Source organism: Polypterus senegalus, chromosome 11, assembly GCF_016835505.1.
Source record: "Polypterus senegalus isolate Bchr_013 chromosome 11, ASM1683550v1, whole genome shotgun sequence".
Taxonomy (NCBI): Eukaryota; Metazoa; Chordata; class Cladistia; order Polypteriformes; family Polypteridae; genus Polypterus; species Polypterus senegalus.
Window position 1 is genome coordinate 85,373,529 of NC_053164.1, and position 26,757 is coordinate 85,400,285.

Sequence of the window (26,757 nt, forward strand, 5' to 3'; positions counted from 1 at the left end):
AGATTGAGTGATTCATTTATGAGTTGTCATGTCCAGAGACTCGGAGACAGAAGTGGTCAGTTCATGTTATAGGATGCCTAAAATGTTTAATTCCAAGTTTAAATTCTAATATACAGTATTGTAGTCATTCATATAGAGCAAAATCAATTGGAGTATTTTTGCACAGAATTTGAAGATTTCTTACATATTTATAAATATTGTGTAAACAACCTCACATAACAACATAAAAAATTTAAAAATGAAAGGAGACCATTCAAACCCCATTAAGCCCATTTGTTTAGCTAATAGCTAAGCTGTCCCAGTTTCTCGGGCAGATTCTTTCTAGGTTTCTCAAGATTTCTACTTCAACTACATGTCTTGGTAGTTTGTTTCCAGATTCCCACAATTCTTTGCATAAAGAAGTGTTTCCAGGCTTCAGTCCTAAATGCATTTGCCTTTAGTTTTCACTGGTGTCCTCAAGTATGTGATTCAACTTTAAGCTGAAAGAATTCTGCTGGGTCTACTTTATCAATGTCTTTTAGAATTTTGAAAACCTGGATTAGGTCCCTGTGCAGTTTTCTCTGCTCGAGACTGAACAGGCTTAATTCTCAGAGCCTGTCAAAGTGTCCTTAAAGGATAAGTTTGGTATTTTTAATGTCAAAGTTAATTCTTCACAAACATACAAAAAATTCATACCAAATACAGTATGTCAATTTTTCAAGCCAAGAACAATCCACCAGTGATTCACATCTTGTGATTACATACACATTGTAAAGTAGTTTATATATGTCATTTTTGAACAAAAAAAAAGCAATATTATGAGATTTTGGAATTTTAAAAGATGACCAGTTGTGCTCTGCACAACAACCTTTCACTCAAATGGGGGTGTGCCTCTTGCTTGATTTTGTTTTGATTTACTTCTGCATTTACGTGAGAATTCCAACAAGGGAACAGGATATGTATCCTTAGCAGATAAAAATAGTACCAAGAAATTGTGATAGATAATTTCAAGATCTCTATTGTTGTCACAGACATGCATCAGAAACATAGAAGGTGTAGATCGATACTCAACAATTGCCTTGGCTTGAAAAATGGGCATATTTTTTTAAAGTTTTTAAGCTTTTCCTCTGTGCCTCATACCCTTCATTATAAAGTGTCGGTGTGGGCAAGGTATTTTTAAAAATATATAGAAACTGATAAACTTTGGAATATCAATTTCATGAAACAAATGCATGTATAACATGTTTTTGAAGAAATAACTTGAAAATACCAAACTCATCCTTTAAATCCTGGGATGCTCCCTGTTGCACGGCTTCAAGGGCTGCTGGTCTCACACCCCATCACAATGCCTTCCCCATATTTACAGATACACACACATATATAGGTATATCTAGTTATAGTAATATTTGTTTCTCTAAGGAATAAGATAAGAACTTATTTAGAGCTGTACTTGTAAGAGATACTCAATTATTTAATTAATGATACCTTGATCTGCGATGTTAAATGCAGCACTTATATCTAATAGAACCACCACTGTTACCATTTACAGCATGGGTGCCCATGTCTTAGGTTGTTTATACATTTTTTTGTTCACCCACTGTCATGGATGCTAGATTGTCATCTGTATTTCATCTTCCACTTCCTTTGAATCTTCAAAATGTTTTTTGACTGCAATGATAAAACATAATTATCTTACATGCAAACTGTCCCTTCAAATTTGATTAAACATGGTTTAGTTTCACTGTGTTAAGTGAAACAACCAACTATTTGCTGAAAGTTATATTCACACAGACATCCAGGTTCTTTTTTCCTTTCAGTCTCTGAAAATATCTATTGCATTGGACCTTTATTTTATCAAATCTTTGTTGATCTCTGTTATATTTATATGGCTTCATTATATGGATTGAGTGGAGCCAATTGAGGTGGTTCAGGGATCTGATATGGATGCCTCCAAGACCACTCCCTGTGGAAGTTTTATGTGCATGACCAGCTGGGCTACCCCAGTGAAGACCCACAGCCAGCTGGGAGCATTATATCTCCCAAATGGCCTGGGAATCCCTTTTGATACCACAGGATGAGTTGGCAGGTGTGGCTGGGGAAAAGGATGTTTGTGCCTCACTGCTAAGACTGTTGTCTCCATGACCTGGCCTTGGACAAGTGGTGGAATATGGATGAATGGATGGTTTCTGTTACCTCAAATAGTGTGGATTAACCCAGTGACATGAAGAACTTCTAAGGCTTTGTATCATCATTATTACACACATCACCTTATTTTGTAATTACCACAATGCAGTCCTAACTGCCTATTTCAGTTTTACGTCAGTGGGATAATTATTATTTTGTTTCTGGATGTCCTTATTGGGTCCTCCTGTGAAGAAAGAATGAGACTAAATGAGAAAAGAGTGTAACAGCCCACTGATCCACACAATGAACCGCATGCTTTACTTTCTGACATGCCACAATGATAAGGGAGGGTGTGGTAAGTGTGGTGAGGGACCACGTTGGCGTCAACTGTTTGCTGAAGTCTGGGGTATCTCCTATATAGGCAGGCAGTCAGTCAGTCATTATCCAACCCGCTATATCCTAACGCATTGTCACGGTCTTGAGGTAGCCATTTGATGTGAACAGACAAAAAAGATAATGTCTTTCATTCTTTTTTATGTCCATTGAGTTACAGTGGGTGTTAATCCTTTTGAACAAAGTCCTAACACAGCTCCATTTTTGCAATGAAGGGTGGTTGCTGGAGAAGAGTAGTATTTTGTCTGCATAAAATTCCTTGCAATAAACACTCGTAATTAAACTGGCATGGTTACCATTTTCAAAGGAAATGTCAAGGTAATTTTGATGCATCCGCTTGTTTGCTGAATGTAGATCAAGATTAAGTGACAAACACTTTACAGACTGTCCTTTTAAATGCCAAGAGCAAAAAATTGCCCACAGAGGCAAGAATTGCAGTTTACAGCATTCCATGCAATACATGCCCAGTGGTATATGTGGGACAAACATCTAAAACATTTTCAACACGTATACAGGAACATCATAATGCCATCAGAAGGAAAAACCCATGCTCTCTGATTTACATGCTTGTCTCTCTAATGAAAACGCCATTAACAGACACTTAGACTTGAACCCAGCATATGCAGGCTTAAAGAGAAGAACATCCAAATTACAAAAAAGACTTTATGACCAACGCCTTCAGAACCCCATCTTATTAATCCACCCCCCCCCTTACAACTTCTCCCCATCCCCAACCTTCACTTGTTATATATTATCTTTGATTCCTGTATGTTGTGATGGACGGCCGGTGTTTCAGTATGGCTGGGACATCCCTCAACTGGGAGAAAGAGTCTTTTTAGGGCACTACATCCCCCGGGACGCTAAATGGCAGCTCCCCTGGACGGAAATGGTTCCACGGATTCCCACAGGGCAGCTTCAGACATGGAGTCTGATTCTTCAGCCCTGTTGGGTGCCATGGGTGCTGGCAGGGGAAGCTCACCAAGAACCAGGGGGACATTATCACGACGTTAACCCGGAAGTAGGTAGGAGTCACGAGGACGGAAACCCGCAGTACTTCCGGGGCAACTGAAGAAGGCGTTTGACCCGGAGACAAAATACTTCCGGGTCATGGACTATAAAGGATTGTGGGAAACCCCAGCAGAGAGAGCCAGAGTTGGGTGGTAGAGGACGGAGCTGCTGGGAGTGGAGGATTGTGTTAGTGATTATTGATTATTGTTATTGTATTTATTGAAGAATTGTGGATTGTATGGTGCTTTGTGCACTATTATTGAAGAAAATTATTAAAGAATCTTCTTCGTGTTTTACAAGTGTGCCTGGAATGTCTGTCTGGTGGGTTCAACGGGGCAACAGCGTCTCTAGCATCCTCAATTGGCGTAGTCAGCATGATTCTGGCCGACTGGTCAGAAAACCTTTTAAATTTAACGTGGACAGAACCCCCAGGCAGTGACACACGAAACCGCCAAACCCGTTTTGACAGTTCATCATGGGGAAAAAGAAGACGACAAAGCCAACGATAGTGAGGCGAGAAGTCTGATGCCAGACAGCCCCTGCAATCATAAGGAGCAACGGAGCGAAGCTATCATACGGGAAGAAATTTTCCAGGTGCCGATACCAAAGACGAGGTATGTGCCAGGGGAGGGATTGAAAACATATTTAACATAACCCATTTTGTCCCCTGCTCATACCTCGTAGACGGCGTGCACCCGGAGGTCGTAATTTAAATGGCAAGTCCTCCCAAAGACGGTTGTGCACTATCCAAAGGGAACACGGAAGACTTCCGCATGAGGTCGGACAGCCTAGGACACGTTACCAGCCCCGATGCATCACGGGAAGTAGAAGGTCAACCACGGTCCGTAGGTTGTAGTCAAGACCCCTTTACAGATGTAGTTTATTCGAAAAGGGAGGGGAAGGTGGATGAAGCTTCGCACTCCACGATTACAGAAGTTTCGGGGAGAGATCAATCGATCCGCCGTAAAATTGAGTCAGGCAGATCACCGTCAGCTCAAAGCTAATCTCCGGAACTCCAAATCCCAAAAGGCTGTATGAGACCCAATAATGCAGGTGCAGGAGAAGCCTGTCGGCTTGCATCTGGGGGGCGGGGTTTTTGAAAGCCTGAGCGTGCCTCCAGCCGATCAGGAAAAGGACTTTAATGTACGGGATCTCGAAAAAATAATACAGCCTGTGCAAAGCGTTTTACAGATCATAACCTCCATTAGAAAAGTAATTGAGGAATTGGGAGCGACGGCCGGAGCACCCCTAAGGCGTGTGGAAGAATATTTACACAGCTACGGACGGAAGCTTCCTCAGATGACTTATTCGGCGATACAGGTAAGCGTATCTGGGTACCATACATGAAGTCGGGACACAGTTCACAAGGGCAGCGCGTGTTTCCAGTATTGGCTGCCAAGTGATCTCACGTCCCACAGTTGATCTAGGCGTGATGACCGAGTGTCCGATAAAAGGGGTGGGGCTGTCGGAGCAGGTTATAAGAAAAGGAGAACCCGCAGGAAAGGCAGGGAGTTCCTAACATAAAGTGTGTGTGGAGGGGACGCTCTCTGCGTGGGTGGGGAGATAGTCCACCCCCAGCTGGGCAAAAGGCTACGCAGGAGTTGCTGGCCTGCTTCCAGTCCTGCAGGACACTACTAAACAGGAGGAGGCTATGTTATGAATACCATAGGCCAGGCCACTTATGGCAAAACTGTCCAGGAAGAACCGGAGAGGTTGTTAAAGGAAAACAGAAATGGCATGTCTCCCTGTTGTTCTCCTGTTCTTGTTTTGTTGCAGGGAGAAGCCATGGTCCGGTCAGAGTAGACAGTCCCTCCCGGGACAGGACTACCCTAGCGGGGCTGGCTGCCTCACATTATAATGTTCGGCTGGGGGAGGAGTACTGTGATGGATGGTCGGTGATTCAGTGGGAAACCCCAGCAGAGAGGGCCGGAGTTGGGTGGTAAAGGACGGAGCTGCTGGAAGTGGAGGATTGTGTTAGTGGTTATTGATTATTGTTATTTTATTTATTGAAGAATTGTGGATTGTGCGATGCTTTGTGCACTATTATTGAAGAAAACTATTAAAGAATCTTCTTGGCGTTTGACAAGTGTGTCTGGGACATCTGTCTGGTGGGTTCAACGGGGCAACAGCGCCTCTAGCTTCCACAATGTCTAATGATTTTCCTCTAATGATGACACCTGTAGGTTGCTGAAAGCTTAGGAATAAAAACTATTTTAAGATACATGACTCATTTTCATCACAGACCTTCGTTAGCTGACTTGCTGACAGACCACAAGCGTTACATGGTAGGTAACCACCCATACAATCAGATTGTGATTCAGACTACGAATGCCATGAATATATATATGTGTTGTAAGAAAGACGCTATATAGTGCCTGACCCGACACAGATTGGACACGGGATGCACGTGTAAAATAAATAAACTGTGCCTTACTCGTACCAAACAGACACAACACAGTCCCAAGTATTAAGCACAAAAGAACAATCACAACTCTCTGGCACCACCACTCCTCCCAGGCAACCTTGTCCTCCTCCACCCAACTCTGTCCCCTGAGTGGTGTTTGCTGGCTCTTTTTATAGGTCACCCGGAAGTGCTCCATGTGTTTGATCACCAAGTTCCAGCTGCCTTCCAGGTGTAATGCATATGCTCCCCACATGGGCTCAGGAGTCCCAAACATAGCACCCCCTGGCGGTGTCTGCGGGACCCAACAGGGCTGCACCCAACTCCAATTCCCAGGGAGGCCTTTGGGAAACCAAGGCACTGCTCCACCCCGGGGGGTGGCCATCTAGCATCCAGAGGGAGGTAACCCGGTGTCCAAGGCTGCTCTCCCTGAATATAGTGTGCAGGGGCGTCCCGTCTGGGCATGGACGCCAGCCGCCTGCCAAATAATATATATATGTATGTACAGTATATGTGTTTGGTAACCTCTCAAAGTATGATAGGACGAACACTGTGTAGTAATCTACAATTAAATGGAAGTAAAAAGGCAATTGTTATTACTCCATAAAGTGGCATCAAAGTTATATATGACCTATTTTGTGTCTTCACCTTGACACATGTCCTCAGGTTGCCCCCTTTTGCCTCCCTAATACTTCAGAAAAAGACATATCATTACAAGAGAAACAAATTCTCTAGTCAAGGCCTCTAAATAACGACTATGATGAATGAGACTAAATAAAATTGTCAACGAGGCATGAAGCAATTCTAAGATGGCCAGTGTAGTGGATTGCAATTTCCTTTTGAAGTGACCGAGATTGGACAAGCAATTAAAAAGGATGACAACTGTTACTCTAGGAGAAAGTGTTCATTGGAGCAGCTTTGTTTAGTTGCTATTCAGTACAACAACGCACACAGCAGGTCTTCAAGGACACTTACAGAGAATGTGGTGTTAAGAAAAGAAAAAAATCTAAAGCAGAAGGGTACAAGCTGAATGTATTACTCAATGACCATTTTCACCTGCATCACAGAAAAACATTAATCTTACAAATCACAACTTTACTAAACCTAATTTTAGATATTAGCACAAGCAAATAGTTTTAATCTTAATTAAGACAAGCAATATTTCGTTTAATATGATTTGACATGAACAATTCTGCAATATCTCCAAACCTTTCTGTTTCTTGTATTTTCCTGGAATTCTGTATGCTCTCTTTTCCATACATCTTTAGAAGATGATTTCTTAAAAATAGCTAACTGTAATAGCACTTCCTGCCATCCAAAGTAAGAAGGCTGTAATATTTGATGGGTGCAGATTGCTTACGACTGTAAGTGCCAAACAATGATGAGAAAATGGGTAAATAACTTATACGCTTACATACTTCTATGTATATTTGTAACTTGAATGCTTAAATATTTGTTGTATATACAGTATATTTATATAACATGTTATTGAATTAAATACCATTTTTAAGCAGAAGATACTTGTTTATACAATTACTATGTATTTTTTTTTTTTTTTTGTGGTTTTCTGCATTAAGAACGTTTACTTTTGCTCTTGAGGTTTCTTCTGTACCAAGTAACAAATGTTAAAAACAAAACCATATAAAGTCTGCCAAGTGATGAAGACATACGAAATGGTGCACTTGCTTGCACACAGAAATGTATTATGAAAGCGAATGCATTAATATGGTAGCAGTAACAGCACATGCTGTCATCGGAAGAAATCTGTAATATTGGATAGGCACACACTGCGTATGCCTGAAAGTGCAAAAGATGGATGTGAAAATGGATAAATACCTCGTATACTTACATGCTTCTAGCGGAAATGGCTTTCGCTTGCATGCCAGAATGTAGTATGAAAGTGAATGCAAGAATATGACAGTACACACACATCTGCATCAGCCCTATAATCTGTATTCTTTACATTAGTTATTGAAATTGAAGTTTTTGTTTATTACTATCTACATATTCACTGGATTCAGTTTTGCACTTTTCATAGCTTTCTGCTATATGCTGGTTGAAACAATACATGCAAGATTCAAATTTGTGAAATCTAAAGAGCTATCTGTGAGCCATATGTGGATATAAGGGATATATTTTGGGCGTGTCAATGTCGCACCCTAACACAAGTTCTTTTTCTGCAGTTATATTCTTGAATAAAAGCGCACTTGTTTTGTTATACTTGTACCTTTTGTGAAAGTGTTTATTTAATATTTGGACTTCAGACTTCACACATTATACACTTCATGTCTACATTTTGTCAGTTAAAACTAAAACATGAAAAACGTTTCTGTTTTAACGATGCGTTTACATTATTGTAGACACGGAACACACATGAAATGCATGTATTCCAAATGACGATATATTATTTACCCTGTACAACCCCTGGCAACTCAGACGCAGGTAAATAGATGAGCTGAGAGAACTTTATGCCCTTTCTGCATTGGTGGGGGGAAGGAATAGAAGGCTGCTTGCTGCTTGTGTTGATTGACACATTTACAACACAAAAGATGCTGATGGAGAGATGCTAACGGATTTAAGGTGGGCTGGGATTACGAGATTTTTCATAGGCTTTGGTAATTCTAGTGTTAAATAGGGGTACATCTAAAAGGTTGCCAAAATTGGTGTGTCCCCTAAGCTTCATTCTTGTTTTGAAAGTTTTTGATTTTGCAAACATTAATAGACCAAAGCCAAACTAAAACACAAGTGTGAATAAGGGTCTTGAAGATGAGACATTTAACAATCCATGTGCCTTTATCCAGTTTTATTAGTGATTATAGTTTTTTTTTCATGTTGATCTTAACTTTTTTTTTGGTTTATTGCTTCCAGGCCACTGGTTTTCTCTCCTTTTTATTCATTTTTCAAGCTTACCTGCCATAGTCTCTCTCACTCGGTCCTCTTCTCTCTAACATTGTCAACTTTTATAGCGATTTGTTGACAAATTAAGTGAATCCAGGCAGGAAGCAACAAGCAATAACATTGTAAAAATGAAGAAAGAGATCTAGTCATGGTTACAGGATGCTGTTTATTTTGCTGCATTAATCTATTCTTTTACCGGCAATCAGGGAATATTTTCACTTTATTTATTCTCCTAGTATTATAGTTGAATATTATATCTACTCTACTGTACCTCTGTTTCTTCAAAATTAATTCCCGGCAGCTGCAACTAGATGCTGTAAATTCTGAACCTTTGAGTAAAGTGTTAATGAGGCAGAAGATGAAGTGACTTCATTAAGCACATTGAGTTACTGCTCTTAGTAAATAGCATTTATATTGTGACTGCATAAATGGATGAGAATTGAGTGCCAAATGCTTTCAATTGAATTCATTACTAAACAGAATAGAAAGGCCTAAATATCCAAAGACGATGAAAGCATTGGCTGCAATGTTCCAATGAAATTATCTTGCAGAGAGCCTCAGCAGAACATAATAATCACAAACATTTCATCATGAGCCAGTAATTACATTTTCTGAATATCAATAATGAAACATATTTGGATAAGCATTTGTTATGAAATTTGCAATTGCTGTAATGACTACCATCTTAACACTATTATAGTAAGTTTTTTTAGATCAAGAAGCAATGATTTAGCGAGTATGTAGGTACGGTATATGTAAATCTCTGTAGCATGTAATGCTGTAAGGAACAAGCTTTAACAAAAAAGAAAAAGTATTAGAGCAACACTTTCAATATAAGAAATACTGGAGAAATAAAGTAGACTAGGCATATTACACCCGAAAAAATCAGTCCATCAGTACATTCCACAAAAACAGTTAATCTTCCGTGATATCAAATCCTAGATCAAGGATTTCAAGCCCAGATCTTAGAGATGTTCTCCAGATGCAAAAATTGAAGAGGAATGTAGAGTAGAACAGTGTGTTGTAGATTCACTTCAAGCGTTAGTACACAGGTGAAGAGTGAATAGGCTATCCACTAAAAAAAATAATCCTTGGGCAGAAAGCCATCATTTGCTATCTAAAGAAAATCAACTCTGCTTCTTTTGCTATTTAAAGAACCTTAACTCTGCTTCATTTGTCATTTTACCAAATATAATTTCACATCACCTGAGAAACTGAAGTGGAAATTTAGGTTTGACTTTCAAAATAAAACTATGTAGTTTTACAGACAGAACTTGCAGAGAAACTCCTGCTAAACCACCCTGTTCTTCCATTGCAATTGGGTTGGAATATTTCTCCTTAAGCTCCAGGCAGCTCCATAGTGTACGCAAAGTCCTTTTGAAATACACCCATGTTGTTGGTATTTTCCATACAAGTCCTTATAAACCACTTTATTTAATCCAGTACAACACAGTTGGTGTTTGTTAATGAAGGGAAGTTAGTCAGAAATGAAAATGAAATGAAAAGAAGATCAGAAGATAGACTACAATGGAGAAAATGGCTATTGAAAGACCTGCCTTATGGTAGATAAAGAAGAAAGAAGAATATAAGAAAGTAAAATATGATAAGACAAGAGAATGATTGGTAAGTTAAGGGCAGCACTACATTCATAGTCTGAAGGAAAATACTGAGACCAGAATTTTCCTATCTAAAAAACTAGCCATAAGCATTTCTTTGTGAAGTCTTTTTAATTCTAACAGGTCTGGGCTCCACTGTATGCAAGTGACCATCTTTAATACTGCTATGATGTCAGAAGTCACATGGCACATGCATCACATGTCTTGCAAGCATATGACATCAGATACAAGATGCACAAAATGGTGGCACCCATAAAAGGCAGAATGACAAAGCAGTTAACACCTACGCAAATAAATACACAAAGTAATGAAACTTGTGAAAAAATGATCTTACGGAATGGAGTAAAAATTGTATTAGTGAAATAACTAAAAAAAAAACAAAATAAAAACAGGATTTTTTTTTGTTGTCTTGACTACGTTAAGGAGAAAATTTCAAATTAAAGCGTGTAAAAAGGACATTTTTTTAAAATCAGCAATAAACATGCAAATAAAAATTGTAATACATTTCACTGCCTTTCTTTAAACCTCTCTCTTCGTTGTCTGTGTTTTCGACTTCTGCTATCTGTATCTTTTGCCAGCTGCTTTGATCACTTAAAGCAGCTCTGTCTGCTCTTGTTGAATAACCTACCTTTCATTTTTTAAACTGGAGACAACTAATGATAGCACTGACAACTGATTTTGGGATTAAAGCATTCATCTTCTACATAATGCATGCTGACGCACGTAATTTTGTTGAATTTTTTTCATGCAGTCCAGAGACAATGAGGTGTGCCTTTGCTGTTATGGAGATGATACTGCCCACTGGAATCTAGAACCATTCCAGACCTGTTGGCTAACTGACAAATTGCCTGGGAATGGACCTTGTAAATATTCTCTACTCAAATTATATATTCTAATAAAAATAGCAAGCTCAAACAAATTTTTGAATTATAGTATTTATTCCTGTGGAGTAGTATATTTAATTTGTTTATCTTCATGACTGATCTTCTGTTCTTTCCCATTTCATACAAATAAAAGATGGTAAGCTTTCTCTTGTCTCAGGTTACCTGTTTACTGTTTATGTAACATAAAAAATTGAAGGTGGAGGAACTCCTGAACATGACCATGATATACAGCCTACATTCTAAGCTCTACTGTTCTTAAGGTCCTTGTACAAAGGAACTCCTTTCACTGCTTGCTAAACGATTAGCAGATTGTGTTCAGTCCCATTGTTTAGATGGTGATTCAACCAAAGAAATGAACATAAATATAGACACATTCTCATATATAAGCAGTTTGATTAAATGTAATAACATTCTTTATTTCTAACAGCAAGCGTGTTACAGTTTTAGTCATCAGTCCTTAACAGGGAATTCTTGGTCCTCTTTGAAATCTCCGTTGTCTTGTTTGACTGCAGAAAAGCTTAAACCAAAAAGATCACAAAGCTCATTAGTTTCTTCTTTTCTATTTAGGGAGGTAGCCATGAACTTGAATGATGGACATTACTCCTGTCAAAATATGTTTTTTTCATCGACTCATCACTGCTATAACATTTTCCAACATGCTGTTGTCTTAACAAATGCAAGTCTTTAATAGAGGTACTGCATGAGAAGATGATGTTCCATCACTTAGATATAAGGTCTCTGACAAATCTTTTTGTTCCTCCAGAGATTCTAGTATAAGGCCCATAATCTTTACAAGAACAAGTTTGCCTGCAAATCCTTCTGGCATGTACAGTATTTCTTGTTTTGCATTGTGTTGCATCATTGTTTGCATTAGGGAGATGGCTAAATAGAGCGCCATGCATTGTCCATGCAACTGTTCTTTATAATGATGCCACCTACCTAACATCTAGGACTTGTCCAGACATTTTCAACTGAATGTCTAGTTGCGAGGTTAGTGAATCCAGTTCTTGTTAATTTTGGGCAACTGGTTACAACCAGAATATAATTTGTCTATGAAAGTAGTGAAATGATTAATTTTAGAGTAGGTCTTTAGAAGCATTCCCAACAGACAGCTCAAGCCTATGACTAAGACAATGCCAACCAATAGCACAAGGGTATAAATGTTTTAATGTTGTGAAAACTCCAGCATCTCTCCACAACATTACTGAAACTGACCAAAACCCAACCAATCACTGGCCATTCTCTGACTTATCAAGCAGCAAATACATGGGAGTAATAGAATTTGGTTTATGCTGCAGAAAAAGGATAGACACATCAATCATGTTTCTTTTCCCTGGATCCAAGGAGATCTAAGTTAATGTCAAGCAAACAAACACCATATGGCACTCTTACACTAGCACTCTAACCCACTTTGTAGAGATAACACGTATACAAGTTGGAGGACCTCAGTACCTCAGGAACCTACTTTGAATGCACACATATATGCCATAGGTTGTATATTTATGCTTTATAGTAAAGTTTTGCATTCAGTTAATGAGTTAACGTCTACTGGAGTCATACAACACAAAACCTTTTCAAGATACTCCAATAATAACCTTTGAGTGTACTAAACTATCCGTTCATAAACCAGTATTCTACCTTAAGCATCTTTAGGGTTTATTTCAGTAAGTATTTTAAAATCAAATCACATTCCTTGTGAAGCAGAACAACCAACCTTGGTCATATTTTCAAAAATTATATCGTATGTTGGTCAATAACTAGGTACTGTACCAAGTCTGAAAAAACGCATGTTTCAGCTCGAGTTAGAATGGAAATGTGCTGGGGGACATACAATTTATGTTGTCATTTGTTATTTTCAGCTCACAGAGTTAGTGATGCTGAAGTGTTGATATTGTACTGATGTTTCAAGAGTTGTTATATAAGTGGTAAATATCTCTTTCAACGACCATGACTCTCTTCAGGAAGAAAGAACGAGAAAAAAATGAGATGAGAGATCATTTTGACTTAGAGCAATTGAAGCAAAATATTTTTATGTCATCTACTTGACTGCAGCATACAGAGTGTCTTCCTTACTCTTACAAGTTTTGTGATGAGGTTTGCACTGATTTTTCAATGCACTGGGAACACCCAGATGGACAGGTTTATTGCATGGCCTTATCCTATATTGTCAAGCAAATTGTAATAACTGACTTTGACATAAAATGCTGTACTAGGATCTGAGGCAGATTCAATTTACTTTCATGTAAAATAAATTTTTATAATCTTCCTTTGCAACATTTTTTTTAAATAAAACTAATGTGAAACTGCCCTTGCTTTTCTTATAGATTCTACTACAGTATGTATTGCACCAATTTGTTACGCAATACTATTTCGTTGCTTTTGAGATTCTTATTTTTCACCAGACCTAAGTCATTTATCATCTACAACATTACTCTAAAACTAATTTTCCAGCATTCCATTCACAGTATGTTGCACACTGAAGCAACCAGCATCATATAATCAAAGATTTAGCAGATTAATTTGACCATACCAGTTGGATTTGCTCTGGCTATAGGTGTGTTTTGTATCCCAGTTTGTAAAAAAGGGCTGCCAGAGAAGAAGAATAATGATGCAATTTGGTAATTGTGATTGCAATGCGAGTTGCAGATTAAAAATATCAATAGAACAATGAGGAGATTGGGCAAGATAAGGCTATGAGAAGAAAAATGCTTCTGGATAATATCAAGTTAGTTCTAGCTACATTTTTGCATTGCAACCCCTTAGTTTTAAATTTAGTCTACTTACTTTAAGTAAACTGATTTTTGTTCTTGTCCAAAACAACTGTGCTATTACTTCTTGCATGTCATAGTGTAATATATAGTTAAAAAAGTCATACCTTGTATATCTGTATCTCATTGATGAAATGTACTATAATCAACTAGGTGAGCAAATTAATTGTGTATTGAAATGGTTATTTGTCTAGCTTTGTGGTCTAGAAATGCATCAATACTTTTTACTTCTTGCTTATTCTCAATGGTAAAAAAAACCATGAAGGTATTCTTTCTTATACCATTATCAAAAGATCAAAAATAGAGAAATAGCATGTGCTTTATCACTTTGTTTTGTTTATACTTTTGTTCTCATTGTATCAGGCTCCAGTAACATCATCCAGTATACTTTGTGACACCACAGTCGTTTCCAGTAATTTTGTAGAATAGCGGGTATGTAGCAATTAGGTAAGCAAATGATTCCTTGCTTGAAAATGTATCTAGTGAATATCTATTTAGTGTTTTTCATGTGTTCTTTAAATCAATGAAAATCATACAATATTTATTGCTTAAGTATTCTTAAAAAGAAATGCAAATATCATAGTTACATGACAATGATCTGGGGTGTTTGGATTTTTAATAGAAGGCTAGATTTTTGTTAATTTTAAGTAAATACAAATCTATTTTCCTCTGTTAAGCCTTATTGCACATTAATTTTACCACCACTAGGTATCAGTGTGGGGACCACGTGCTTACTTATTTCTTCTACAGTAGTACAGTACACAATCTTTATAGATAGATAGTGATTGGTTCACTCACTTTTCTTCTTTTTTACAACACTAAAATGGAGGGGTGATCCAATAACCATTTAATTTAACCCCTGCTCAAGTGATGTTTTTATTTCTGTGTATGTTCCCTTCATGACAATACATAAAGTCTGTGTGTCTTTAAACTGTGTAAATTTAAACTAATAAATATGAATGTATTTAAGTGAAGCCAATGTTCCCGTTATGCTGGGCTCACGCTGTTGATTTTGACACAATTTTAAACATGATTTGCAGTCACCAATTGATTTTATCTTAATTTGTTATTGTTTGTCGTTGCAATACTTGATTGCATCTTACGATTGGGCTGCTGTATGATCAAAAGAATTTCTGTCTATATAAATTGGTCATTAGCTGGGTCTTGAATTCACTAACAGAAGAAGGCAGTCCAAATAAACATAGGCAGACTGTTCCAAAGCCGCAGGACAACTACCGGAAAGGCATGGTCTCCCTTTGATTTCAAACAATAATAGGGAGAAGTCAGAAGTGATTGCCCTGAAGACATTAAAGCCCTTGAAGGGTGATGCTGGACAAAGTAGCTTAGTGAGATAGCATGGAGTCATGCAGAGCCTTGCAAAACCTTAAATACCTTATTGTATATTAGGTATTGTCATTGTCATCATCATTTTCACCTGTTTTGATTTCAAAAAGCTAACAATCATATAGCAACACACATGCAACTAAATGGCCAATGTCAAAACCATCTTAGAAAATATTTACTGGAAGCACAAAACAGTAAAAACATAGATTATGCACCTCCAATTCTCTCTGTAAACGAGACAGACCTTATCAACAATGTCTCAACCACCATTGTCACCAGTTATGGCTTTTTCTTTTCTTTGTACTTTCAGAGCACAGTACAGCAACAGCCAGCAATGCAGTTCTTTTCTTTGTTGACATGTTGAGGAGCCTTTGACCATATCATTGTTTTGAAATGAATAAAGCTTTGCTGGATGAGGTCAGTGGGTAAAACTCTCTGTCGGGACCATGTACTCATATTGTCTTAGCACCATGTTGTGTGGCATGTCAACTGGATCACAGACTTCTTGTGAAGTCTGAGCACATACGGCTGCCAATAATGTTGTTCATTGTGAATATTTGCTTGACTATGATTTCTAAATATTTATTGAAAAAAATTATTAGAAAATGTATTTTCTAAAACGTTATTGTAACAAATTTTAAAAGACCAGGAGATAACGAAAACAAGCAAGCATCAGTCAAAAACAAGAAAGGCAAAAAATAAAATCATTTACAATTTGAAGGGCAAAACAAAACCCATAGCTTTTTAAACAAAAGTAAAAGTTAAAACCCAAAGGAACCTTGTGATAACTATTTTTTTCAAATATTTTAAAGATACTTAGATACATGTACAAGATAAGTACATCTTCATCTGTCTGAAATGGAGCAAAGTCTGATTTTAAGACACCATTTTAAGATACTGCATCTGAAATGTGAGTCAATGTAAAGATATCTCAAATGCATTTCCATACTTATTGAATCCAATATCCATCTTGAAATAACTTCCAGTACAATTCAACATTCTCACTTTTTTTTCCATCTATCATAAAATGACAGGAAGTCCAACTGAAAGCATAACCAAATTTACAGAAAACATACTAAGATATATTGAATTGCATTTCAGGTGTGTAAAAATGTGTGCAAATTCATTTTAAGATATCTTAAAATGTATTTAAAATGTATCAAAATTCATGATGATTATTTTTCAAGATATTGTGGACTGCATTAAAATTATCTCAAAATCCATCCATTCATCCATTTTCCAACCTGCTGAATCTGAACACAGGGTCACGGGGGTCTGCTGGAGCCAATCCCAGCTAACACAGGGCACAAGGCAGGAGCCAATCCTGGGCAGGGTGCCAACCCACCGCAGGACACACACAAACACACCCACATACCAAGCACACACTAGGGCCAATTTAGAATCGCCAATCCACCTATGTCTTTGGACTGTGGGAGGAAACCGGAGCGCTCGGAGGAAACCCACGCAGACACGGGGAGAACATGCAAACTCCACGCAGGGAGGACCCGGGAAGCAAACCCGGGTCTCCTAATTGCGAGGCAGCAGCGCTATCACTGCGCCACCGTGCTGCCCTATCTCAAAATCCACAGTATACAATTTTATATTTTGAAATCTATTTGAGGTTTCTTAAAATGTATTTAAGGTATGTTATAACATATATACTTTTAGGTATCTGTAATTCATTTTAAGGCATCTTCAAACATTATTTGGACCTTGTTTTAGAGGTGTTATATTGCAAGGAGTCTTGTGGTCACAGTTATTTTTGTGTCTGATATGTCTCTCTATTATAAAAAAAAATATTGAGACGAGATGAGACTATTTCAAAGAAATTTTATCAAGTCCCACCTTCCTCTGAACCATTTACGGTTAAGGGCCCACACCCATGGTCCTCTCACCTCTCATTTGTGTGAATGCTTTTGTCAGACACAGTTCCTGCGCTTTCAGGTTTTATAATTTTTTGTTTTCCTTACTTAAAGTTCCCAACAAAAGGATACGTATTATGTTCAAATCTTAATGAAGAATTTCATCCCAAAGGGTTGTCAACAGAAGAAATGAGTACACAGGCAATCCTAGCACCAAGACACGATGAAGTCAAACGAATTTACGTAAAAATTGTCGATCGGTTACACAGCAAATTGGTTAAATGCGTATCAGTAGACTATGCTGAAACAGTTGGTGGTGATTGTGCAGAAGATGAAAACATCAACTTACAATATCCCGTAGAATATCAACAACCGTTAACACATTCCGGTCTTCCAACGGCCGAATTACTTTTGAAAGAAGGATGTATCGTAATGTTATTGCATAATTTATGTATGAGTGATGCACTATGGAATAGGACAAGATTAGTTGTATTCAAAATTGGTCAAACAATTCTGACATGTAAAATTTTAACAAGCGGCAAGAAAGGTAATGTAGTACATCTTCCACGGAAAACATTAGACACCAAAGGAATTCTTGATATGCCATTCATATTAAAACGTTTACAGTTTCCTGCTACAATAACTTTTGCTATGTGACGGACGGCTGGGGATCCTGCAATTTTGAAAGGTTTTTGTTGGCAGTTGCTATGCTGTTGCTAGGCAAGGTCAACAGGAAGTGTGAAGTGTGTAACATCCAGGTCAAGGATATAAAGGTCACAAAGGGCTCTGCGTAGACATCCTTGATTAGATTCAACTCAGACTTAAAACCCTGTGTTCTGTTTTTTGAAATTTGTTTGGTTAATGATTTCTGGGTCTACTTTTTGCTTTGAATTAAATTAATGTTTTGGCTCTGATTGCCTTAACGTTTATTAGTTTTGGAATTTTTGCTCTCTATACTAAGCTTTAGTTATTTTCTTTTTGACTTCCTAGTTATAGCTTTCTGCTTGCTACTTTGGTTATGACCATCTCCCGATTCCTTTTCAAACTAAACTCTGCTGCCATCCTGTACAGTTAAAGCATGCAATAGCTTAGATTTAAAGATTTCTTTAAATGTCTCACAAAAATTAACAGTTAAAAAACTAATTAGACAACATTTTAAATACCTTTTCAAACTTTAGCAGCTATCATATCAGTATTTCATATTAGTTGGATGGATTAGTATTATTAAAAGAACCTCTTCCCACAATTTGTATATCCTTTCCAGCGCATTCTAAAATGTATTAACTACATTACAATAAATATGTCTTTAAAACTGAATGTAATTTTGTCTTAATTGATTTCCTGCATAAGGAGCAATGGATTAAAACAATATTGAGAACTAAAGCATTAGGACATGGCAGTAAGTAAATTTCAGTTCTACTACTCCACTGCAAGTATACTTATGGTGAGGGATAAGACAGACATGAACTTGCATCTGCTTTGTTGCCAAAGAAGAAGAAATACTAAATTAATCGTGTATGTTTTTCTCTGAGCTTCTGTATAAATTACACCTACTATGTACAGTACACTCACTCATCACAGGATGTTTTGGTGACCCCTAATGCGTACGTCTTTAAGAAGGGAAAAGAAAAACCATGTGAAGCTATGAAAACTTGTTTTGTTAACTCCATACAGTCAATGCCTGGCCTCATATCTGAACCCATAATTCTAAAATTGTTGCAAAAAAAGTATGTTTGTGTACAATTATTTTTAGTTTGCTCAGATTTGCTACTCTATACATTAAGTAACAATCACTTTTAAAGTGTCAGGAAATGGAACATCATTTGTACTGCTATTGATATCAGATATCTGAAAGTATTGGTGGGTCTCCAGTTTCAAGGTCAGATGTTTTTGCATTAGCCTAAGGCAATTAAGGTAGCTGGACAAAGGAGAAGCCACCATGGACATGATGTTGAGATATTATCAGTATGCTGCTGCTGGAGTATGTGAAGTTCACCTTGGGATTAATAAACTAACTATCTATCTATCTATCTATCTATCTAAGAGGGTGGTCATAAATGCCAGCAAAATGTACAACTAATAGCAAGTCTCTAAGATTAAGTATGTTAAAAATTTAGACTGATAACAAAGCTGTAAATTTGTCTGAATTTAATAGCAGATTTTTGGGTGATTATCCATGGTTCTTTTACAACATCAGCAAAACTAAATATTTACTTAGAGCTGTAGAATACTGGCATGAAATCCAAGCAGTATTAACTTAGATTATGCAAAATGGGACACTAGTCAAATTAATCAGGGGTCTTCTACTCCATGTCATATTTATGAGAAAGGCCTTGGGATCATATCTTATTGAAATCAACTTTTTACCTATTTATCAGGCAGTCTTGGATGTTGATTCATATGTAATCCTCAAACATCTCATTTTTGGGGTAATATGATAAGTTAACAGTCCACTGCTAGAATTTCATTTTATTGTACTCTGTGAAAAAAGAATGTTCTGTTTAACTTGAAAATGAAAAAAATAATAATTCACTGTACTAGTAATAGTCCCAGTGTTTTATTTTTCAGCTATTTATCATTGTTTTTATTAATTGATTCAACATACTGAACCACTGCTAACATTTTAGATATGTCAGTATCATTGAGGGATTACTCATATTTTTTCTTTCCTCTTTTCTCTAGATATGCAGGCCTAGAGGATCAGAAATGTACTCCTTTTAATAACTTTAAAGCAAATTTAGAAAATGCCTATTACCTTGCTCAGGATCTTTTTGCTTCTATAAAAACCTGCTGACGTTTTTCTTATAGCAAGAACATGTAAAGTTGAAACAGGAAAATGGTTTGCATGTCAGTAGAAGCATATTTCCTGGGGCCATATGGCCTCTGGTCCAGGTTTTAGATTTTGGCTAGGCACTCCTTCCAGACTTCATTGAATGATTTTCCTGTAATGCCTCCAAAATGTCAAAGTGTCATCTCAGTGCTGTTCCAGTAGCCTTGTACTGGCATTCGATAATGCCTACTTCATTAAAGTCTGTTTCTGCTGAAAATGTCCTTTATTCCTTTGTTTATTCATTAATTAGGCAACCAGTCTTTTTTGTGCCCCACAATTGCTGATTGCTTATGAGCTCTTCTTCAGTGAATTCCAAAGTAGATCTAAATTCATAGGCAAAACTTTCTAAAAATTGTCCATTTAAGACAGCTACTAGTACATATACTGTACATCCAGCTTATTTATGTGATGTACAACATAATATGTCTATAAGCAGGAACGGAATGGATGTTACCAAATTATTTAATTATACTCATTTGCAAAGGCAAATTGATTATGAACTGATTAACATCAATTAATCTTTTTTCTCACATCCATACACCATTTCCTATGTTTATTTGGTGTCTGTGTGGGCAAAACAGAAATCGCTCAATTTCCTACATTGTTCAGTGCCCAATATTCAGTGATGTGGACCCCTAAGATTTTAAATCTTATTTCTGCTGCAACCTAATTAATGTTAGTGGGAGCATGGCCCCTCCAAGTCTCCTGAGGTCAGGATTGAGCTCCTTTGTCTCATTATTAATCTTGATAATAAATACAGTGTGTGTTATGTACAATTACACAATTATGAGTGAAGAACAGCAATATGCTGAACACAAAAAGCTTAGGTGCTCCGGTGTTCACAGTGAAACTTGTAGACATCTGCTAATACAAGCCTGATAAACCTATGTTCTACCAGTCAGAAAGTTACAATTATAACTGCTTAATATTGAGTTTAGTCCAAAAACGAAATGATGGTGCAGTGACACTTTAGACATGCTGTTGAGCTACATAGATTTAGATGTTGAAAGAAAATACTGTAAACAGCACATGGTGTAAAAGCCCTGACAAGTTATTCACTAACATCAGAATAGAAACTAACTGTGAAGACCTTATACACATATTTTTTCTTTAAGAGCAAACAGAAGGCATCATAATGCCAAAAAAGGCCACAGCTTTAAACAAACAAAAAGTTCAAAATAACAAAAGGTGAACAAACTGCAGATGAAAATAAAACTGAGACAGATCTTAAGCCCATAATAAAAAAATTGAACAAAAACTCATCAATCATCCCCAAAACCTGGAAAGCTCCTTGTTTTTTGTGGAAATTGCATAGCTAAACAATTACTGAAAATTTGTAGTAAGGAAATAGGGCCAAGGGCTCTTCGAATACTTCTGTTGCCGAGCAATGTAAATGATTAGTTTGATTCAGAACTCCATCTCTCTATGACATGTTCTGAAAAATGTCAGGAATCTATATATATAATTCACTAAAGCAAGACACCCATGGAAAGGCAAGACACCCATGGAAAGCACGCCGGAAGGGGCGTGAATTCACTAAGCCGCCGACAAGTAAGACACCTATGGCGTACGCAGGGAGAAGCCACGCCCACCAACTCCAAGACCATTGGATACGACGACAACTCACAGAGCCACACCCACCAACTCAGACGCGACAACACAGAAAGAACAGCGTCATTTATATTCGTCTGTCGTAGAGACCTCATGTACCTCAGAGCCACCTTGACTGTTCATAGAGGCATGTTTCTCGCAGAGGTGAGTAGCCATATGCAGTATCCCATGGGATCCTTAAAACAATCCTTCACAGCTAAGGATAAAACACAATGAAGTAAGCAGTCTTTAAAAACCGAGTTTTTGGTTACGACGCACGATCGCATGCACCATAGCAAACTGTTTTACACGCTACATACAGCAATTCACATCCACGACAAACATACGTCTTCTTCACTCACGGACAATTATATGTTGCTCTCTCCAGAGTTCCATTTTTCCATTCACTTTCTGTTGTATCCTCAAACCCTCCCCTTTTAGACAATTGTGTCTTTCCAGAAGTGTTCAACCATCAATAAATAATTATGCAGCGTTTATTATGCCGCGGGTTCACTATTGTGTTGTATTTTGCTCTCTCCAGAGTTCCATCTTTTCATTCACTTACTGTTGTATTCTCACTCCAACCCGTTTTAGACAACCGTGTCTTCCCAGAAGTGTTTAGCATTCAATAAATAATTATGCATGAGATTAAGCGTGTGTCTACCTGGCACAGAGAGGCGTGGATAAGCCGTTGAACCCCATTCAGGCTGCAAACAGTGGAATTCACACTAAGTGCGACTAATACGCTCCCACTGGTTGTGTCCCTACCCTTTGTGCCCACCCCCCTCCCACCTCGCTACTACCGTGGTCGGTTGTCTTGTTGGATTATATATAGAAAAGCAGCCAAAACCACACAGAGCAATGAAACGTCTACGTGAGTCACAGGTGCATCTGGACTCTGTAAAGACGACAACGACTCAAGTGACGAGTTGGAGGTGGGCACATGAGCGGGCAGTGCATACTGAACGAGAAATCAGCAGAATAGCATGACGGAGGGAGCTGAATGGAAGTCTTTCTCCTCTCCTCCCGTTCCACACGCCGCGCCTGAGCGCCGCAGAACCCCATTCCTTCGTCTGGCAGGAGAAGGCGCGATGACGGTCCGCCAGTTTTCAGTCACGGACGATTGTGTGTTGGTTTGTTACGTGCATTGTTACAATGTTGCTTTTCTTGCTGATTTATTACATTACTGATTTTTCAAATGTTAATTTTCTCCCTGTGCTTAAAAATCATTAAAAAACCGGCCTGATTATGAGGCGTATGGTACGCCGCGGGTTGGCTAGTAAAGTATTATTGTCGTAGTGCAGTTCTTGTATGTGGTGAGAGAGGACATGCAGGTGATGGGTGTAACAGAACAAGATGCAGAAGTCAGAAAGATATGGAAGAAGATAATCCACTGTGGCAACCCTAACAGGAGTAGTCGAAAGAAGAAGTCATAGTGAAGTTCTTGCTTTACAGTATACAGAGCACTTCTAGTGTGGACTCCCATTGCTTGTTGGTAATCTGAATGTAGAGGTTCAGTTGGACTACTTGCTATAATGGTGGTGACAGAAACAAAGCAGAAACATTGAGAGATAAAACTAGGAACTGAAAGAGCAAACCTGATTCTTAAAAAGCTTCTGTTAACATTTACTCACACAGAACATGTCAATGCAATGCAATGCCATATTAAAAGAACTACAGATCAAATTCTTTGGTGTTTACTTTGTTAACTTTCTTTGTATTTGGAGTCTAATGACATACAACAGAGACCAGCAACAGTAAGATGCAACAATTTCACAATTTTCACTACAATATAAAACAGAAGGTGAAAATTCATTTAGTTCCAATGTGCTTTCTTTTCGTGGAATGAAGTATATAATCATCTTCAGTTAACTGAAAGCATGCTGAGAAAAAAGGATGATGTATGATGAACCACTAGTTGACATGAAAATATGAGTGATTTATAAAAGACACATTTTTCAATTGGGAGTCTTCTAGTATCTGGTATTGAAGACATACCATGTACATACATAAAGTAATTACACTGTTATCAACAACAACAACATTTATTTAAATAGCACATTTTCATACAAAAAGTAGCTCAAAGTGCTTTACATAATGAAGAAAAGAAAAATAAAAGACAAAATAAGAAATTAAAATAAGACAACATTAGTTAACATAGAAAAGGAGTAAGGTCCGATGGCCAGGGTGGACAGAAAAAACAAAAATAAAACTCCAGACGGCCTGGAGGAAAAAAAGAAAATAAAATAAAATACGGCTTCTACATAACAACTGGGAAACAACTGGAATAAATACCCTTTAACTTGATATCTTCAAATGAAGGTCTGGGCCCCAAGCATCAAGTTTCCAAAAAAGAAGTGAAATTGTAATTCAAGATATTTTTACAACCTCAATTCTTTATTCGAAATTGGAGAGTGGATGCAAAATGAAGTGATGATGTGATTCATCTGAAATTCATTTTGGCATATTTTCTAAAGACTGAAACTAAATTTTACTACATTTTACATTTTGCTACAGTTGCGTTTCAGCTCTAATGATGAAGTGATGAAATATATTGTTATGGAAAGTCTGCACAGAAGAAACAAAGTGTGGGAAGAACAAATATAATGATCAAAATTGAAAAATGATACACATATTGAAGTTCAATGGGCTACAGATCACTGGAAGATTAATTTTCATTATGTGAACCATGAGGAAAACTGCATGCAAGAGAACCATGAAATAACAAGTGATTATTGAATTTCATTGTTTCTGTCTATTTAGGAACTGAGCATAATGGTTAGAAAACTGTTTTATATTGTAACTATATATTTAGTATCTATATGATGCTGGATATACAGAAGCCGGATCCACAGCGAACAAGCATATCAGTTCCTATATGTTCAGGATTTGTATTTCTTTAAATCGGTTCAAAGCAATAAAAAACTGAGCACAGTCAGTTTCAAGCTAAATGGACAAACATAAACTATTCAACTAAACAGGTGTCAAACTTGTTTTATTTTAGCTTTTAATGTATGCAAATTAAAGCTGACTGTGAAAAGCCAAGTGTTGCTCTCTATAATTTTTCTCACATGAAATGTGTTGAAGATGGTGACACAGCAAATAATAAAACAATTTAAGGGAACAAGGTATGATGATTGAGAGAGGGACAAATGACACATTTGAGTGGCAGCATTAGCAATACTCAACCATCTCCATGTCATTAAAAACTGACTGATGACTAAAGGTTACTGGGTACATCTAGTCATTGTTAAAACTGAGTGCATACCAAATAGGTAAGTACATAATCTTTTAAAATGCTATGTATTTAGAAAGAGAAAGGCATACATGCAGTGTAACTATGAGTGATAAAACAAGAATAGACATTACTGAAATACTTTTTCTCCTTACAAACAAAGGTTTGAACCACCATTGCAATGCAGGCACCCTCTTAATTACAAACATCAGATGATTTTAGAAATAATTTTAAATGAAAGCAATAGAAGGATTGAGGCTTATTAATAAAATGGTCAATAGATAAGGAGAAATAGAAGAAAAGTCAGATGTTTCGGCTGGTCGGTTATCTAAACTAATTTTTTTTTTGGGCGTTAAGATGCACAGTAGAAGCTGATCTTGCAAAAAGACGGCATTAAAATTTGGTCCTTCATCTCTTTTGATGGCTTGGATCCTTTTTCTTCTGTGTGATTTACTAATGGGAAACCTGTGCTAAATCAGGTAAAAATGTTTCTGCTTGAAATTTGAACACGAGGAAAGACTGTGAACACTCTTGATTTGCAATTCTACCATTTGTTTTGGAAGAGAGTTTACATCAGAAAGAGAAAATACAGATGTATGAAAAGGGCTAATTGGACCATTTGAAGCCACAGATGGTATCTGGGAAAGTAGAGATGAGGCTGAAAACAAAATTTGCACACCATCCTAGAAGTAAAGCACAAACAGTTCTCAGCAGTGGAGAAAGAACAGAATGGCCAGCTTCATTGGACAAGAACATAAAAATAAAACAGATATCTCCTGTAATATATTTTTTTTCTTTGGAACCTACACATTCCCCTTGCTGGTCCTTTATTTATTTATTTAAAGCATTTTAAGCCAAATATTGGGCTTAATTGGCACTGGTATAATGTTAGAGCAAGGGAGATCTTATGGAATGTACAAGTAATGTTAGATGCACAATGCTGCAAATTCCATCACATAAAATAAAAGACCCAGACTTAAGTATGAAATTTAAAAAAGAAATCTTCCAGAAATGATATCGGACCCTATGTGAATACATACCAAAGCTGCCTCTTCAAGATTCTGACAGCAGGCAAGTCTTTCAGCCCAATCAATAGGAAGAAAATGGTAATTAATATAAAGAATATTTAGCCCGGTTTATATGACTGGGGCTTAAGTGAGAGTAGGCCATTCTCCTTATTTTACTTCCTTTACAAAGCATTCTGTATGAAATTCAGAAGCATTTTCTGTGGACACTCTCTGTTCAGTTAAGCTGTCTTAATTGCACTCTGGTGCTAAACACAGGAGCACAATGCTGTATGTTGATGTTGATGCCTGTGTATTGTAGCATACGTAGTATTACTACTTAAGAAAAGGAACATTTTCGCATCTGATGACCGCATGCAGCAAATAAAGGTTTGGGTGTGTTAAATACTAAGAAAATCTAGCAAGATAAATATCTGAAACAACAGCAAAAATAAGAATGCAGCTTAAATCTTGTATTTGGGAAGGTATACATTAGCTAGACATGAGCTTTAATTTTGGTGTTGACTGTTGGGTTTCAATCCTATCCTGTTCCTTTAAAACAGTGCACATTCCATTCACATCAACATACTGGTAAAGAAAGATTATTCTATAATGACCTTGATTTAACTCTGATAAATAACTTTTTTGTGGCACACTCTTGACACTGTTGATAGTAAGTGATATAACGCAACAAGAAGATCAGGAAATTACTCAGCACAGGCACCTTTTCAGATTAATCAAGCTTTTTTTTTTTTTTTACTGTCTAACAACATTCAGCAAACACATTTGTCAGTGTGCAGCTGCTGTGCAAGAAGTGACTC

At 37.3% G+C, this 26,757-nt stretch overlaps 1 pseudogene; it reads left to right on the plus strand.

Moving 5' to 3' along the window:
* LOC120538580 overlaps window positions 1-26,757 on the plus strand; it is a 108,153-nt pseudogene that overhangs the window by 75,583 nt on the left and 5,813 nt on the right.